General features: G+C 38.0%; 1 protein-coding gene across 4 annotated transcripts in view; it reads left to right on the plus strand.

Moving 5' to 3' along the window:
- Positions 1–2,832: 2,832 nt before the first annotated feature.
- MIPOL1 (mirror-image polydactyly 1) overlaps positions 2,833–12,526 on the plus strand; it is a 305,849-nt gene continuing 296,155 nt past the window's right edge. The window contains exon 1 of one of the 4 annotated variants that reach the window (XM_045059815.1): positions 2,833–3,109. The gene's annotated coding sequence lies outside the window, so the exon portion shown is untranslated. Of the gene's footprint in view, positions 3,118–12,526 lie in introns of all 4 variants that reach the window. The other 3 variants (XM_045059814.1, XM_011283198.4, XM_011283197.4) reach the window with 3 other exon arrangements.

Here is a 12,526-nt window from a genome sequence, read left to right on the forward strand (position 1 = left end):
GGTGGTGTTATGTGTTGAATTGTGTCCCTCCAAAAAGATGTAAAGTCTAATCTACAGCACCTCAGAATAAAACTTTATTTGGAAAGAGGGTCTTTGCATAATAATTAAATTATAGTGAGGTCATTAGGTGATCTTAATACAGTGTGATTATATCCTTATAAAAATGGGGAAATTTGGACACTGAGGCAGACATGCACAGAGGGAAGACATTATCAAGAGGCATGAAAATGCCACTTGATTATTATGCTCGGTAGAATTTTTTGAAATCAGGAATTGTATGGCCTCCACTTTGTTCTTTCTCAAGCTTGCTTTGACTATTCAGGGTGTTTTGTGGTTCCATATGAATTTTACAATCTTCTTTCTGTGTTTATGCAAAAGATGCCTTGGGATTTTGATCAGGATTGCACTGAATCTGTAGATCACTTTGGGTACTATGTACATTTTAACAATATTGTCTTCCAATTCACAAGGATGATGTCTTTCCGTTTGTATTTTCTCTTAGCAATATTTTATAGTTTTCAGTGTACAAGTCTTTCACCTCCTCAGTTTATTGCTAAGTGTTTTATCCTTTTTGATGATATAGTAAATGAGATTTTAATTTCCTTTTCAGATTGGTAATCCTTAGTGTATTGAAATACAATTGATATATATGTGAAATCTTGTTTCTATTTCTCTAGATTACCCTGCCTAAATGCACATGGCATTCTCATGTACTTGTATACATAGTTTTCATTAATTACTCTATTTCCAGAACTGATTGCAGTGCCTGGCACATTGCAGGAGGCTTAAGATATTTGTGGAGTTGAGAGCATTCATGATCTGACATTCTTTTGCTCCCTGTAAAAAAATAGGGGAGTTCATTTTCTTTTCCCTCTCATCCTTATTGAGATTTCTGCAAAAGCCCAACTTTTAAAAATGATGATCTTTGATAATTAGCTTGAGAACAGGAAAGAACGCTGTAATTGGTCTCTTTCATTTCTTCTAGACTGGCAACTGTTAGCAGGATAGAGAATAAACAAATGTGTATATGAGCAACAGTGGTGTGAAGAGGTTTGGGAAAAAAATAGCTATTGAGATCTGAAAAATTCAGGAAAAGAACATTAAAAAGTTACCTTGAGTAAGTTAGAGGAAGGACTAGGGAGAAAGACCTAATGTTTGATATCACTGGATACAAAGGTGGAAGAAAAAACAACTTACCAAAGGGAAAGAAAACATGGGGTTTTCTCTTTACCCTAGACTTTTAGCAGCCAGATGAGCTTTTAAAAACTACGGTTAGGGGCGCCTGGGTGGCTCAGTCGGTTGAGCGTCCGACTTCAGCTCAGGTCACGATCTTGTGGTCCGTGAGTTCGAGCCCCGCCTCAGGCTCTGGGCTGATGGCTCAGAGCCTGGAGCCTGCTTCCGATTCTGTGTCTCCCTCTCTCTCTGCCCCTCCCCCGTTCATGCTCTGTCTCTCTGTCTCAAAAATAAATAAATGTTAAAAAAAAAATTAAAAAGAACAAACTAGGGTTAATATACCTTTACCCAAAGAAAAATACTATAATCACTTTCTCTAAATTTAACTTATAAACCCATTATTTGTTTTGAATTTTCTCAATGTTGTGGTCACTCTCCCCCCTTGTTTCTTGTTATTTCTTAGCTAGGAAAAGCAACTTTCTCTCCTTTCTTTTACACATAATTTGGGGTGGCCTTAAACCTTTTCAGAAGTCTTTCTTGATTGGAATGCCCTTCCTACCTACTCTCACAAACTATACTACTTCTCTATTTTCTCTATATTTGTCTCATATATATGATGGTACTTTGTGTCAATAAATATCTATTTCAGACCTTGACTGAAGTAAAGAAAAATGTATTTCAAAGCTGAATCTGTAACAAACATCTTCAGACACTGTCCATTCATTACAATAAAATAGCCAATAGCTTATGAATATTATAACCTATTTTGTTTCAACCAACTTATATCCCATTTTTTATGTCTTATTTTTTCACTCCCCTTTTTTGCACTTAATAAAGTGTTGGGAAACTGTCCACACTTCCTATTATACCAGTTCTCTGGGGGATGTGGTGTAAAAAACCATTACTATTGCTTATCAAACACCCAGAAGAGTTCCAGGCACATAGTATGTACTCAATAAATATTTGGTATGTGAAGGAGTTAAGGTGACATTTATAAAAGCAATACTGATGTGGGGAACAAGAAAACCACATCTGAATTACTAGCAGTTATTTAACAATGTCAGTCCTTTCTTGTTTAAACACAGAAGTACATGAACTGAGGACTTAATTCTTTAATTCTGGAAGGTTCAACACTGAGACTTAAAGAATCCATTAGTTGAACATAAGCATCCAGATCTCGTTCTAATACTTCAGTCAAAAAGTTTACCACCCTCAAGTTTTAGTTTGTAAATATTCCCTGGTCAGGAGCTAGGTATTGCTTTTTGCTCACCCAACTGGAGTCCAACTTCAGCTCTTTTCATTCAACCATCACTTCACAATATGCCCCCCTCCCTGTGTCCTCTCATCCCAAACCACACACAAACCAACCAGAAAACCGCAATTCCTCCAACTTCTTGGACAGTGCAAGGCTAAAGTTGAGGCCACAAGACACGTTTTTAACCACAAGGTTTCCTCCTCTAGCCCGATTAGGTTTTGTCGGGGCAATATTTTGCTCTAATAGAACGCGCTCGTAGTCTCGGAGTGGACACCGTAGCGTCCAGCCGGCGCAGTCACCGGAAACTACTAAATCCGTCTTTTTCTCCAAACTCTTACAAGTACTTCCCAAGCTGGCACAGTCCTCCAGAAGCCCCGCCCCGTGGTTTTAGCACCGCGGTTTGCGCATGCCCAGTGAGCGCCGCAAGCTCCCGCCGGGCTCCCGTTCCGCCTTGGTTCCCCGTGTCCCCGGCGCGCGGCGTGCGTCTGGCTTCCTCCCCCATCGGGCCCCGCCCGGTCGTTTGCGGGCGCGCGCACCTTCCCAGGCGGGCGGGCGGGCCTCAGGGTCGAGAGGCTTCCGAGCGAGCGTCGATTGGCTGATGTGGTGGCCACGCGTCGGGCCTCTGAAACTCGGGGCGAGCGCCCAGAGTCGGCTCGCCAGGCAGTGCCAGGCGCATCTCAGGTAAACAGGTAGGCTGGGAGGTTCGGGCGACCGGCGAAAAGAAGGGGGTGGGCTTAGATCCAGCCCTGGAATTTCCGGCCGCAGCCTCCTTGGAGCAGAAGGGGCGGCGCGGAGTCTGCACCCAGTGAATGTTGACCCCCTATGGCCGGCAGTGATAGGGCTCACGCGAAGGTCAGCGTCGTGGGGTCCTCAGGTCCTCTTTCTGGGCATAGTTTCGGCACCCTCCTGTTTCTTATTACAGAAGTTCAACAGCTGAGCATTTATTCAAGGGTGTAGATTTTTGTTTGTTTTTCCCTTAAGTGGCTGTTAGTTGGAGAGTTCAGGTCCTGGCTCAGCCCCTGACTCTGTGTCCTTGAGAGTGACTTAATCTTTGTGGATTTCAGTTCTCGCACTTACAAGTTTTAGCATAGAAGACGGTGCTTCTTTAGGCACTAGGAGCGGAGCTGTAGAAAGGTACTGTTAGAAATTTTTAGGTTCACAGTGTGCCTGAGCCCAAATTTTTCTGGAAGGTGACACCACCCAACAGTATTTGTGAAGTATTTTAAGTTCCATGAATGGAAGTAACTAAACACAAGGTAGCAGCAGGATGGTAGAAAGAAAGAAAGAAAGAAAGAAAGAAAGAAAGAAAGAAAGAAAGAAAGAAGAGAGAGAGAGAGAGAGAGAGAGAGGGAGAGAGAGAGAGAGAGAAAGAAAGAAAGAAAGAAAGAAAGAAAGAAAGAAAGAAAGAAAGAAAGAAAAAGAAAGAAAAAACCTTCCCACAAGAGCAGGCTTTTTGAAAAGCTCCTTTGAACATTATGCACATTAAATCACTGTGGAGATAGACAAAGGTAAACCAAAACAAAGGGCCAAACAAAACCACTTTTCAAGGCTCCCCCACCCTCCCTGTAACTTTAACATACTATCATAAGTTACTGGCTTTTCAAAGTTTCACCTTGGCATCTAGTGTGGTACTAACCGAAAATGACAGGTGCATAATCATTTGGGTATCCTGTGCAATAGTATACCAAGAAAAATAACTAAGTTGACTTCTATATAACAGGAATTAAGAGATCTCATTGGTGAGAAGTAATGATGATAAGTCAGAAAAATGAAAGGGTGGACAGTCCTTTAAAGGAATAGATTTTATAAAAATCTTTTTAGTGTGTTAATTTTTAAGGTATAATACACATAGAGAAAACCGCATAAATCAAAAGTGTACAGAGCGTACATATCCATGTGTCTAGTATCTAGATCAAGAAAGGACATTACTTGAATCTTAGAAACTCCACTTTGTGTGATTCCGTTCCAGAGGTAACCATTATGTCGATTTCTTTTTTTTTTAATTTTTTTTTTCAACGTTTATTTATTTTTGGGACAGAGAGACAGAGCATGAACGGGGGAGGGGCAGAGAGAGAGGGAGACACAGAATCGGAAACAGGCTCCAGGCTCTGAGCCATCAGTCCAGAGCCCGACGCGGGGCTCGAACTCACGGACTGTGAGATCGTGACCTGGCTGAAGCCGGACGCTTAACCGACTGCGCCACCCAGGCGCCCCACCATTATGTCGATTTCTAAAGTCATCTATGAATTTACTTGTTAATGGGCTTTATATAAATGGAATCATGCAGTAAATAGTCCTTTGAGTCTCACTTTTGCTCAATATTGTATTTGTGAGATTTACACAAATTATGTAGCAGTAGTTCTTATGCTGTATAGTGTTCCATCCAGTTTTTGGCTATTATGAACATTTTTGTAAGTGGAGTTGACCCTTGAACAACATGTGTTTAGACTGCAGGGGTCCACCCATGTGTGGATTTTTTTTTTTTTTTATAAATATAGTGTACAACTGTAAATGTATATTCTCTTCCTTATGATTTTCTTAATGTTTTCTCTAGCTTTAGTGTAAGAATATAGTATATAGCGGCGCCTGGGTGGCTCAGTAGGTTAAGCGTCCGACTTCAGCTCAGGTCATGATCTCGCGGTCCGGTCCGTGAGTTTGAGCCTCGCGTCGGGCTCTGTGATGACACCTTGGAACCTGGAGCCTGCTTCGGTTTCTGTGTCTCCCTCGCTCTCTGCCCCTCCCCCATTTGCGTGCTCTCTCTCTCTGCCTTTCAAAAATGAATAAATGCTAAAAAACTTTTTAAAAAAGAACATAGTATATAATACATGCACCAAATGTGTGTTAATAGACTATTATCGATTAGGCTTCCAGTCAACAGTGGGCTATTAGTAATTAAATTCTTAGGGAGTCAAAAGTTAAACTTGTATATTTGACTTTGTAGGGTTGGTGCTTCCAACCCTTGCATTATCCAAGGGTCAGCTGTATTTTGGTGAACCTATGTATACATTTCTGTTAGATATACATGTACCTGTTGGTGAAATGTCTATAGGTTATGCAGGTATGTATTTCTTGTATATATTACCAAAAAAGTTGTTCGAATCAGTTGTTTCAACACTCCTACTTGGCATTGTTTGAGAATTCTGGCTCCTCCAAATGCTCGCGACACTTAGTGTTGTCTTTTCCATTTTTTCCATTCTGGTGGGTGTGTAGTGATATCACGGTGTTTTTCCGTAATTTCCTTAGTGACTAGTAATACTTAACACCTCTTCATATGTTATTGGCCATTTGGATATCCTCTATTGCAAGGGTCATCAAATTTTTTTGTTAGGGGCCAAATAGTAAATATAGGCAGTCCTTGCATTGTATAGATTCATTTAAAATTTTTTTTCGTAATGTTTTACTTATTTTTGAGACAGAGAGAGACAGAGCATGAACAGGGGAGGGGCAGAGAGAGAGGGAGACACACAAACAGAAGCAGGCTCCAGGTTCCAAGGTGTCGGCACAGAGCCCAACGCGGGGCTCGAACTCACGAACGGTGAGATCATGACCTGAGCTGAAGTCGGCCGCTTAACCTACTGAGCCACCCAGGCATCCCTGTAAAGATTCATTTAAAGCACTACCATATAAAGCTATGACTGCTTGCGCTTTAGGCTTTGCAGTCCATATACAATATACAGCTTCTATTTTATTTTCTTCTTTCTTTTCCTTCCTTCTTTTTTTCTTTTCTTTCTTTTTTGCCTGCCTGCTTGCTAGCTTGCCTTCCTTCCCTCTCTCCCTCCCTCTCTTCCTCCCCCCTTTCTTTGATTCTTGTTTCATAGACTGCCAACCTACTATGTTGGAAAATGACTGTTCAAAATGACAGTTCAATCTTTAGCCCATTGGTGGTGGTGAAATTATTAGTTGAGAGGGGCTACATTGAAAAAAAAAACCTGAAAACTAACAGTATTAAGTATTGTGCGCTGTAGTGTTTTGAGGTTAAAAAATAGTATTAAGCAGCATGTGCTATAGTGTTTTGGAGTTAAATTTTAAATCTCTAAGTATATTTTCTTTGCTTCTTACCAGTTTTACCTCAGGGCTAATTAGATAGCTGTTTCAGGCTTCCCTAAACTGTTTTTACTGCTCCTACTTTTTCCCAGTCCTTTATAACTGAGAAACAAAAGACAGGTAAGAGGTGAGAAAAGACAGGAGATACAACCCCTTTTCTGATAGTGCATAAAATGCTAAGAAAGGGATGAATATCCAAACAGTTCTGGACACTTTGAGGAAAAAAAAAAGTACAAAAAGCATAAAATACTTTTTGCAGTACTTTCAGATACTGTCTTTTGAGCCATTCCATCATGGGATGGCATGATTAAAATTTTTATCTACCTGATTGAATATTCTCATAATATGGAAAGTAATAACCAATGGCTTGGGCCATGAAACTCAGCTATTTCATCCCTGCCCATGATAGAGGTCCTCTCTTCTTTAAATGCCACATTGGACTGTCCAGTTCATCTTCTCTTACTTTGGGCCCCCTGCTTTTCACTCAGTACCAAAAAATATAAAAAAACTTTGGAAAATATCAAAAAAAATTTTTTTGACTATTTCAATCTATGTTAACATTTTTAGCTAACAATTTCTCTTATTTTAGGTGGTTTATAGAAGTGAATTTATGAATGTAGTTAGATAATATGCTAAAACCAATGAGAGAGTTAGGGGTATTCTCATCAACTTGATCTTTTCTTTGAGATAGATAACTGAGTTTTGGTCATTCTTACTTGATTATTATGAGATAAGATAAAATATTAAGATTTAAGATAAGCCACTAGACCTAGCTTCCACCACCAACCACTGCTGTCCTTACTCCTTTCTTACATAGAAATTTTGGATCCATTTCTGCAATTATATGCATGTGTTTTTACACACACATTCACACATATTTTGACTAATGCAAATACCTTACTGCTTCATAATTGCCACACAAAATAATTGTACTTATATGCATTGTTTTAACTGTACTTCTTGCATCAGAGTTGGAGTCATTACAAATATTAGGGTTGGTAAAGGGTATAAAGTGGATCTAATATAGGAACAAATAGGGTGTTGATGTAATGCAAATGTTTAACGGTGCTGGACCGTGGACATCTGGACCCAGATGTTGTCATTAGCTTCCTAGAGTACCTACTTTCCTGGACATTGCCTGCATCATATTGTCATTGTCGACCTCTGGGACTCTATATTTTCTAGGATTCCAGTGGGGACAAACCTTGCCTTTTCTGGTTGCAGTTTCAATTTTTAGATGCTTCATTTAGGTTATATTTAATCTTGTTTTCTTTATTTAAAGTGACTGTATTTCTCCGCTACGATTTATTATTTGTTGCTTTTATACTTCCTGTCCAGCAGATTTATTACTAAAATGTCTAGATACATGTGACTGGGGATGGGCAGAGGATAGTTCATTTTCATCTCACATGCCACCTACAGAGATTGTTTTAGGGTTGGTGAAGGAAAAAGGTAAATCCACAACATCAATTTTTGCTGCTCTTTAGTACTTTATTATTATTCTCAATACAGTAATCAGTTTTTGCTGCTCTTGTTAGTGTATTATTACTCTCAACTTCCATTCAATATCTTGGATTTTGATACTATTATAAAGAGGGGATAGGGCTGTTTTAGGACATTGATTGTAAAAGCAATGTGCCATAATGCAAAAGCACTGGGTATAAGAGCAGAATAAGTGTGGCTTACTACCTGTCTACGTTAACCTTTCCTGGAATTTGGTTTTTATAAAATGAGGCATTTTGACCAAATATCTCTAATCCTTGGTAACTCTTTTCAAAAGACTTCGTAGAGAAGCACAGAATTTAGAATTTAAATTACCCTAGAGGTCATTTAGATACTGAGACATTGTAGTTAGCCACATAGTTACTAGAATCTAGTTCTCCTGACTTTTATTTTGGTTTCCTTTTCTGTTATGCTACTTGTAAGAGCCAGCCTTCTGAGATAACCCTGGTATTCACACTCTTGTGTAATCCTTTTCCCTTGAGGTAGACTACTAAAAGGCTCACTTCTGATAGACTATGTCAAAAGTGCTGGGCTGTCACTTATGAGATTATGTTATAGTAGACTATAACCTCCTTTTTGCTGTACCTTTCTTGCTTGCTCACTTTGATGTAGCCATCTGCTATCTCATGAACTGACCTTAGAAAGATCCCCCTGTCAAGGAATTGAGGAGAGCCTTTGGCCAATAGCCCACAAAGAATTGAAGTTCTCAGTTCAGTAACCCCTAGGAAGTGAATCCTGCCAACAGCCACTGAGTCAAGTTGGAAAATCTTGTCCCAGTGAAACCTTAAAATCATTGTAGCCCTGCCTGATGCCTTGATTACCACCTTGTTAGAGACCCTGAACCCCAGGACCTATCTAAGCAGCAGTAGATTCCTCAGGAACTAAGATAACAAATGTGTGTTGTTTTGGCCTAAGTTCTGGAGTAATTTGTGTAGCAGCAACAGTTAAGTAATAAACTACTCATAGTAATATTTAATTTATTGTAAAAGTTTATTTATTTTGAGAGAGAACACGAGCAAGTCAGGGAGAGGGAGAGAGAGAATCCCAAAAAGGCTCAGCACTGTCAGTGCAGAGCCCGATGTGGAGCTCAAACTCACCAACCACAAGATCATGACCTGAGCTGAAGTTGGACAGTTAACTGACTAGACCATCCAGGTGCCCCAATTTTTAATTTTTTTAAAGGTTTTTTTTTTTCCCCCTGAAGTTTATTTATACTTAGAGAGGGAGAGAGAAAGAAAGAAAGAGAGAGAATGTGAGCAGGGGAGGGGCAGAGAGCTAGGATCCCAAGCAGGCGCTGCCAGCCAGCAGTGCAGAGCCCGATATGGGGCTTAAACCTACAAACTGCCAGATCATGACTTGAACTGAAAGCAAGAGTTGGATGCTTAAACAACTGAGCCATTCAGGCACCCCCAATTTTTAATTTTTAATAAAAAGAAACTTTTAAAAAAGAAATAGTTCATCCTGGAGTTTTGTGAACATAGCTTCAGTCTATTTTTATCATTTTAAACATATTTGAGAATGTGTTATTTTTACTTTTTGAAAAGTAAAATAATCATTTAACTATTCTGTATTTGTTTTGGTTATAACTTAATTGCTGTATATTTGATTTCAAGACAGGCAACATAAGGAGATATTACTTTGAAAGTTGAGAATTAATACTTTGGTTGAGGGTTTCATTAAAGTGGCTAATTGATGAGACAAATTTACTGTAAATCTCCTTTTGGCAGTTGACATGTGCACCTCTGATTCAGTTATTGTCTGTATTGAAGGTATTTTTAATTTAGATATTTTACTGTTTGGGATGCATATACTCATGTTGTTTACTCTTGTTTATCTGTAGTTTTGCATTATGGTGATTTGATTGTAAATAAATGCTATTTTGAGACTTGCCTGTAGTATTCCTGGATTTATAAATTTTGGAAGCTACTAGAGTACAACAGGTATTATATTGCTGGAACCCTTAATCCTGAATCTTGTTTTATATTCTGTTGAAGTATACCAACTTCCCCTCCTTCATAATTTTGTCTTGAGAATTTTGCTGCTGTGGAACAAGTTTTAAAAAACTGGGAAAAAAATGACATCTAATAGATAAGTTAACTTTTTAAAAACTTTATTGTGAAATGTAATACATGTAAAGAAAAGGATATAAAATAATGTGGACAGTTCAATGAATAATTAAAAAGTTAATACCCCTGTAACTACCATCAAAATATTAATTTGCGAGTACTTGCTTTGTATATGTATTTTTTGTTTTTTAAATGCTGAGTAAATATGAGTGTGTGTGAGAGAGGAACAGATGTGAATTCTGTGGTTGGTGCCATGCTTTATTGTGACTGTTAGATGAAGTTTCTTAATGCTGTTTTTAAAATCTCTTTCCTTACTGATTTGTGTGTGTGGCGTGGTTGTCGGCTGTGGGTGTGTGCGAGCAGGCACGTGCTCGCTTGATTGATAAATACTGAGAATTTACAGTGTACTAAATCTCTGTGTGTATCATAGATTTATTTCTCCCTAGTAGTTCTATCAATTTTTGATTTATTTATTTTCAGGTCATGTTATCAGAAACATACAACTTTATAAGTAGTCTATCTTCTTATGAATTGAAGCTTTTTCTCCCCAGTAAGAAGTGTTCCTTTTTATCTCTAGTAATGCCTTTTGTTTTAAAGTCTACTCTGAGTTTTAAAAATGTTTTAATGTTTATCTATTTTTTTAAAGTGCTTTTTTTTAATGTTTATTTTTGAGAGAGAGAGAGAGATAGAGTGCAAGTGGGGGAGAGGCAGAAAGAGAGAGGGAGACACAGAATCCGAAGCAGGCTTCAGGCTCTGAGCTATCAGCACAGAGCCTGACTTGGGGCTCCAGCTCACTAACCATGAGATCATGACCTGAGCCCGAGTCAGACACTTAACTAACTAGGCCACCCAGGTGCCCCTAATGTTTATTTATTTTTGAGAGAGAGAGCATAAGCAGGGGAAGGGCAGAGGGGGTGGGGACAGAGGATCCCAAGTGGGCTCTGTGCTGACAGCAGAGAGCCCAACAGGGGGTTCGAACTCACAAACTGTGAGATCTTGACTTGAGCTGAAGTCAGAGGAGGCTTAGTCGACTGAGCCACCCAGGCGTCCCAAGTCTAGTCTGCTATTTTTAAAAGCTGTTAATTTTGAAATAATTTTGGATTCACTAAAAAGTTAGAAAAATACTACAGAGTTCCTGTAAAAATTCTCCACCCTACTTCTAATGTTAATACAATGTGTAATCATAGTACAATGATCAAAACCAAGAAATTAATATTGTTATAATATTCACAAAACTATACACTTTATCCAAATATCACCTGTTTTTCCATTAATTTTGTTGTTATTGTTGTTGTTCCAGGACCCAATCCAGATCCCATGTTGCATTTAGTTATGTTTCCTTAGTCTTCTCTTGTCTGTGATCTCTTTTGAATTTTGATATACCTATGTCAGCCTTCTTTTGGTTAATGTGGGCATAGAATTGGATTTTTAAAAATCCAATAGGGCATCTTTGTCTTACATTTGGAGCATTTGGTGATCATTAAATCCATTCATATATTATTCCATTTTCAGTTATTGTGGAAATTATATATCCTTTACCATTCTTTTGTAGAAGCATTGCGTCCTGGGATGCATCTTTTCAGACTTTTATGCTTTTCCTTATATGTGTATATATACCCAAACACATGGTTTGGTTTGTTTGCTTTTTTATTTTAATGTAACAATGGTAATGCTTTATTATTTTACAATACTCTTTTTCATTTAGTAATATTTTATACATCTGTGTCAGTGTTTTTATATGCATAATAATGTTTATAGTATATAAGTACCATAGATGTTTTTATATGCATAATAATGTTTATAGTATATAAGTACTGTAGATATATACCATATACCATATATATATATACCATAGATATATACTATAGATATAGTACCAACCCTAACCGCTAGACGTTTGTGCTGTTTCCAGTTTTTTAATGGTATAAACAGCACTGCTATATACATTCTTATATGTATATATTTGCACCCCTTGCTAGAACATAGATTTATAGAAGTAGAATTATGGAATCAGAGTTTGAATATCTAAAGTTTAATTGATATTGTGTGGCTTTCTTGTTATTTTTTAATGGCATAGCTTTTATAAAAATAATATATGCTTGTTACAAACTCTTGCAAGCAACATATATAAAAAGATTACAGTGAAATGTTACCCCATATTCTATCAGTCTAACCAAAACAACCTTCATTAAAAATCATATAACATTCTATTTCTGTTTCTAAGAATGTTCAACATTTAAAACAAAAGAAAATTTGCCTCTGTGGCACACATTTGTGAAATTTCACAGCATCAAGAATGAAAAAAAAAAAACTAAAGAAATCTTGAAGGTTTCCAGAGAGAAAACCAAAATAGAAAAAAGAACTGAGTGTACCAACAGCAGTCTTCTTGACCAGAATTGTGGCTACTTAACAATGAAGTATGGGAGTAGAACAAAGATATTTTCATGCCTGGAAAGCATCAGAAGTTAGGCTCAAGCAAAATAAA

This window comes from Felis catus, chromosome B3 (genome assembly GCF_018350175.1).
Source record: "Felis catus isolate Fca126 chromosome B3, F.catus_Fca126_mat1.0, whole genome shotgun sequence".
Lineage (NCBI taxonomy): Eukaryota > Metazoa > Chordata > Mammalia > Carnivora > Felidae > Felis > Felis catus.